Consider the following 7,292-nt stretch of genomic DNA (forward strand, 5'->3'; position numbering starts at 1 on the left):
ATATGTCGCGATATCCCTTTCATTAGGGATATTCGCTCCAGGAGTTAGAATTCTGGGTACCTTAAGGTAAATTCTCTGGGAATATCGCCGTAGTTGTAATATACCCTAGGAAGCTACCCTATAGGAACTTCCATCAGGACGACATGGCTTGAGCCCAAAAAGCAATATTCTGCCTTTGAGGTATTCATGGGAATTGTCAAGAGAATCCCCCAAAAATTGTAAAAGAACCTAATAAAATCCATTACCTGGAAATAGAATAATATAACTCTATTCTCTTTATCAAATTCAAGAATATGTTTTCTAAGCACATCACATGAGGAATAAAAAAAGAAATAACCAGCTTCTATTAGGGGTATTACTGGGCCATTAAAATTTAGCGAGGGTTAACTACCCATCCCGCTAGTCAGCCGAGGTAGGGAGTTAACTAGCTACCCTCTTCACTCACACACCTGTGACTAAGGTCACTTTGCTTTTGGCTCGGATGGAGAACAGTCGTTGCCACTCTTCCTCCTCGCATTTATTGGACTGCCATTAATTCTGTTCATACTTTTTCTTTTCAGTGTTTGTGTGTATATTGACTTCTTCCTGCAGCCATGGTTACATTCCCTGGTCCTGAGGGCCCCACCTGCGGTACTTTTTATGTCCGCCGAGGATACTGATCCTTACAGCCTGTGCCCGGTCTGTAGTGGTCACCGGTTGATGAGTTAAACAAGTGTAATGAGTGTTGGGAGTGGTCGACCTCCCAGTGGGAAAGGTTTCAGTAACTGCGTAAGGAGGCGGCTAGGTGGAACTCTTCTCTGAAGTTTAATTCGAAGCAGAATAAACCCAAGGCTTCTTCCGCTTATCGACCTTCCTCCGAAGCTCCTGTTCGTTCGGCCTCTTCCAGGAGACCATCGAGCTGTAGCACAGACCGGTTAACTCCTGGACAATTTAGGTCCTCGAGAGACGGTACTGCTTCACCTAGCGAAGCGGCTCCAGGACACCTCTCCCCCCATTGTAGACGCCATCGTGCTCGCCCTCTCCTTCACCTTAGAGGTGCTCCTTCACCATTGGTGAAGAGACACCTCTTTGCCTCGTCAGCTTCATCCACGCAGCCCTCCTCCTTGGAGGACCCTTCTCGTCTGACATCTGGTTCCCGACCTTTGCCTGCCTCCAGACCTTCGCCTGCCACCGGACCTTCTCCTGTCGACGCTGCTGTTAGTCCTCGAACTTCGGTTCAGGACTCCCCACCTTAGGGTTGCTCACTATCCCTTTCGGAGGATGTTCGTCCTTCTGAAGGACACATATTATCGCCGACGTGCCGACCTCCTGCTCATCCTCCTGGTTTCCTGGTACCCAACATCCTACCGCTTGTCGTTTACCTATTTGTCAATAGCCTGCGCATCAATTCCCTGCTTGTCTCAATGAACATGTTCATCGTTTGTCTGCCAATCATCGCCTGCCAACGCGTCGGGCATCTACTTTTCACCACTGTTCCCTGAAGCAACGCGTTGCGTTGGAACGTCGTTCGCCTGGCCGCATTCCTGCTATCCACTGCCTAACCTCTCGTAAATCGCCTACGGAGGTTTCTGCCATAAACGCTGTCAGCGTTCATTTAAGAGTTGGCATTCGCTGTGTCAGCAGTCTCCTAAGCATCGGCATTCGCTGTGTCAGCAGTCTCCTAAGCATCGGCATTCGCTGTGTCAGCAGTCTCCTAAGCATCGGCATTCGCTGTGTCAGCAGTCTCCTAAGCATCGGCATTCGCTGCATCAGCACTTGCCCACAGGTCATCAAGCTGTGCAATGTCAACGCCATCCATGTGTCAATCGTCGCCTTTGCATCAGTGTTCGCCGACACCTACTGAGGTTCCTGCTGTAAGCGCTAGTCAGCAGTCTCCTAAGCATTGGCATTCGCTGCGTCAGCACTTCCCCACAGGTCATCAAGCTGTGCAATATCAATGCCATCCAGTGTGTTAAATGTTGCTGCTGCGTCGGTGTTCGCTGACACGATTCCTGAAACTACCGGCACCTAAGGTAGACCCGCGTAAATCCTTCCCTTCAGTGAACCTCTTGGACAGCGTCAGCAGATAGCCCTGGTTTGGAGCCATCGTCAGGGCAGTTGTGCAAGCTTTTGGACCTGCCCTATCAGTCTGCACCTCGGAAGCCTCTGAGAACTTCCAGCATTTGTCGGTTTCAGCAGGCACACTGCAAAGGACCTCAGCTCTCTCCCTCCCTGAAGAGGAAAAGCGGAGTTCCTGAGATCGAATCTTCATCTAGGGAAACCCCCCAGATGCTGAAGCCTTGATGAGGATGGGGGGCTTAGGGACTAGCAGTTGGGCTCTAATGAACAATGGGAACTACTTCCCCACTGGACCTCGGTGCCCAACTGTTGATCCAACTAAATTAGTCAGCACTTTCTCTCCGTTCCTTTGATTACTTCTTATTTTCTCCCATCTCTTCCTCTTGGGCATGAACTTGTTGACGACTTTAGCTTGTACGACTTAGGTTTTGACTGCTGCTTTGGATTTGGCGCAGGGTGGGATGGATGTCATGCCATCTCAACCTGTACAAATTTAGACGCCATCACCCTCTGGCAGACCCCATTGGGTGCAGACTAAGTCTGTTAAGAGTCGGGCTCCAATGATCCGGTTTTAAGTCACCCATATTTGCGGGTAATGGGTGACGCTAGGCATTGGAGTCGTCGGTGGGAGGGGCTAACTACCCCCACTGACCAGTGTACGCCCACCTTAAGAGAGGCAGCCCCTCTCTAATAGAGGACTGGTCCCCACTGAAGCCTCTTCTCGTGTTGGGCCACATGGGATAGGAGGACTGAAATCCTCTGATAAGAGGTGGATAACCCGGCTTGCTTCTACTCCTAAAACTAACCCCTCTGTTGACGACCCGGAAACTCTAAAGGACCATGCTACTTATGTTCAAAAACAAAGTAATTTGGGTGACATGGAGAATTTGCGAATCCTTCACATCACTCAGATCCCCATTGAAACCAATTACGATGTTCTATATAAATTATTTCAATGTTATGGTCACATCAGGGAAATTAGGATGAGGCTTGAAGGTGACAAATGGGATTCATGGATATCATTTGATAACCATGATGAAGCATTCAAAGCTATCAATGATATCATAAATATTAAAATCAGTAATTTGAATTTCAAGGGTGCTCTTTGCGATCGGGTACCCAAGAATCTGGATGTATATAGGCCTGCAGATTGGATTGATAAAAGTATAGAGGTAGTTGTACCTTCCCAGAGAAAGCCAAAACCACCAAAGTGGCTTATTGCTCAATCAAAAGGGAGTACTGGAAATTATTTCAAAATATGTAAATTTCTTCAAAAGAAAGTAGGTACTATCGCACCAGGAGATATATCTCGGTTTGGAAAGAACAGTTTAATAAGTGCCAAATCAGAAACTCAATCGGTTATACTTTCCAATTTAAATACAGATAACGAAGACATAAAGCTGGATGTGAAACCCCATCTAAACTTCAGTTATGGAAGGGGAGTAGTTTTTAATAGAGACTTATATGAATTCACAGAAGAGGAGATATTGGCCATGTGTCCTTTAACTGTGTGGAAAGTGCATAAAGTCCCTGGAACGTCAATGATTATCCTGACTTTCCAGGATGCTGATGTGCCTTTCCACATTTACATAGAGAATAAACGAATTAAAGTGCGAACTTTTAAGCAGAAGCCGCTGCAATGTTTTAATTGCTATAGATATGGGCATCCATCTAAAGTATGTAAGAATGATAAAATGTGTAGTACATGCTCTAATGTTTACCATGGAGACTGTACACTAGAGGCCAATTGTATAAACTGCAATTTTAATCACAAATCTAGGGATAGGAACTGCCAGCAATATAAATTAGAAGAGGCTGCTCTCAATAAATCCAGTATTGAACACATAAGTGTGGGGCATGCCAAGAGACTATTGAGTAAATCAGCAAGTTATGGAAAATGTATTGAAATCCGGAGAAAAAATGAGGCAGGAGACATCCAGCCCACCTAATACTGCCTCTATTCCCCAGAAAAGAAATTTGCCATCTTCTGATAGAATTCTAGAGGATAAGGCAAGAATATCACGTAAGACCTTTCTCACCTCTAGTAAACCTTTGTCCCCCACTACAAAGGATAATTCTAACCTCTCTCAGGCTATATCTTTGCCTGATTTGATGGAGGTTCCACATGAAACAGAATTATCAGGTGCGCCTGTAGTGGGGAAAACATCAAAACCTAATAAATCACCACCTGTCAATAGGAAAAGAGAGAGACCTCCGTCTCTCTCACCCCCATCCATTAAAAACACAAAAGTTATGTCATCAAATAGATATGATGTTTTGCCTGTTGATATTTCAGATCAACAGGAAAACTTCTTGAATCAATCAAAAATTCAAGTGGAGGTCCACCATCCCCCACAAGAAATAGGTAACAACAACACTGAAAAGGCTAATATAAAACCTAATTTATCAAGACCCAAACTTAAGAAGCCTACAGAAAATATTGTCAAATCAAAAACTGTCAATGGGAAGACCTCATCAAAGATGTCTTCCAGAAAATAATACATAGTTTTTTCATCCATTTTGCAATTGAATTGTCAGGGTTTGAGGGCCAAATATGAAGAACTTAAGCTCTTAATTCACGAGCATTCCCCCATAATTGTATGTCTTCAGGAGAGCAAGCTTGATGCTAATACCCCTTGTCCTCGTGAATATATTAGTTATAGGACACCTTATGATCACGGAGTAGGGAGCCATGGCGGAAGTCTCATGTACATTCGTCGAGATGTTCCCCAAATACCTATATCTATACGTACAACCCTGCAGGCAGTTGTTGTACAAATTGATATAGGGAGAAAATATACAATATGCTCTCTGTACTTACCTCCAAATGATAATATTTTATATGATGATTTAGCAGAGGTCATTCAACAACTCCCTCAACCTTTTCTCTTACTGGGAGATATGAATGGTAGACATCCTTTATGGGGTGATGTTTTGGCCAACACAAGGGGCAATATTATCTCATCAATTGTGGAGAATGAGGATGTGGGACTCCTTAATACAGGAGAGCCCACACACTTCCATGTTCAGACAGGTACTTTGTCATGCATTGACCTTTCAATTGCAAGCTCTAACTGCCTTCTTGATTTTGATTGGAGGACATTAGACGATTGGCATACTAGTGATCATGCACCAATCATTATAAAAACCAACAAGGATCCGCCTTTGCAAAGATTGCCACGTTGGAATCTAGACAAGGCAGACTGGGTTAAATTTTGTGAGCTAAGTGAAATCGAAGGGAGAGCAGAACAGTTTGAAAGTGTTGATGATGCCATAGACCTACTGAATGGAACTCTTCATACAGCAGGAGTCAATTCAATTCCCAAAACAACAGGGTTATTCAAACGACGACCAGTCCCGTGGTGGTCTTCAGAACTAACTGCACTCCACAGAGCCACAAGAAGATCTCTAACACGATTGCGTAGACGCAGAACTGATGAGAATTTAATTATGTACAAGAAATGTAGAGCACAGTTCCGTCGTGCCATGAAAGAAGCAAGGCGCCAGTCATGGATGTCTTTTGTTTCCTCCATTAACAGTAGAACACCACCATCTTCTGTGTGGAGGAAAGTAAAAAAGATAGCTGGCAAATTCACCCCCAACCCACCACCAGTGTTGAGGGTGAATGGCCAGTATGTAACTGAAGCAAAGGAAGTTAGCAATGCCCTGGCTAATCATTTTTCAAATGTATCTAGCAAGTGTGAAGGAGCCCCTGGTCACCAGTATAGGAGCACTGAAGAAAAGAAAATTTTGAATTTTGCAACAAGAAGGGAAGAGTCGTATAATTCTCCTTTCACTGAAAGAGAATTTGATTCCGCACTTGCTCATTGCAATGATACAGCCCCTGGACCCGATGGAATTCCATATGCAATGATTAAACATGTACATTTTAATACAAAGCTATTTATTTTAAGTATTATTAATAGAATATGGCATGATCATAGTTACCCAAGTGTTTGGGAACTAGCCATTATTTTAGCTTTTTTAAAACCCGGTAAAGACAAGTTTTTAGCAGCAAACTATCGTCCTATTGCATTGACATCTTGTTTATGTAAAATCATGGAGAAGATGGTCAATGCAAGGCTGATATGGTACCTTGAAAAGAAAGGTATTTTATCACCGATTCAATGTGGATTCCGAAAAATGCACTCAACGACTGATGTGTTGATACGACTTGAGTCATCTATTTGTGAAGCCTTTGCTTCCAAACAGCACCATGTTACAGTATTTTTTGACCTTGAAAAGGCATATGATACCACATGGAGATATGGTATTCTTAAAACCATTCATGAATTGGGATTGAGAGGAGAGCTGCCACTATTTATTCAGGCATTTCTTTCACGTAGAGTTTTTCAAGTGAGAGTGGGGGAAACTCTATCAGAGAGTAAGTGCCAGGAAGAAGGAGTTCCTCAGGGTAGTGTGCTGAGTGTAACCCTTTTTGCACTAGCAATTAATGGGATATCCTCAGCCATTCCCCAGGATGTTCTCTCAACACTATTTGTGGATGATCTCTCAATATCATTTGCTGGCACTAGAATGGCAATGGTTAAGAGAAAAATCCAACTCTCTATTGATAAAATTATCCAGTGGGCTGACATGAATGGATTTAAGTTCTCGACAAGTAAAACTACCATTGTCCATTTTTGTCGTATCCGGGGAGTACATCCAGACCCGGATATATACATTAAAGGTCAACGGATACCATGTGTATCGGAAACCAAATTTTTAGGTTTGATATTTGACTGTAGACTTACATGGGTTTCTCACCTAAAAGCGCTAAAAGCTAAATGTGTTGAAGCTCTGAATATCTTAAAAGTATTATCCCATACATCATGGGGGGCAGACCGCAATACTATTTTGAAATTATACAAGGCCTTGATTTTTTCCAAAATTAGTTATGGTTGTGAGGTATATTCTTCAGCCACCCCAAGCCGGTTAAAAATATTAGACTCGATACATCATGCAGGTATTAGATTATCTACTGGAGCTTTTAAAACCTCGCCTATCCCAAGTCTCCTTGTTGATGCTGGAGAGTTACCTCTAGACCTTTACCGAGTGTCTTCCATTCTTCGGTATTGGTTTAGATTGCAAAAACTCCCTAGCTCTCTAGCCTTTCAGACTGCAAGCCTCGTAAGACACGCATCATACTTTGAGTTGCACCCAAAATCTCCTCAACCTTATGGCTTTCGGGTGAAACGATTTTTAAATAGTCTGGATATAATTAGAAATAAGGT

Source organism: Palaemon carinicauda, chromosome 3 (genome assembly GCF_036898095.1).
Source record: "Palaemon carinicauda isolate YSFRI2023 chromosome 3, ASM3689809v2, whole genome shotgun sequence".
NCBI lineage: Eukaryota > Metazoa > Arthropoda > Malacostraca > Decapoda > Palaemonidae > Palaemon > Palaemon carinicauda.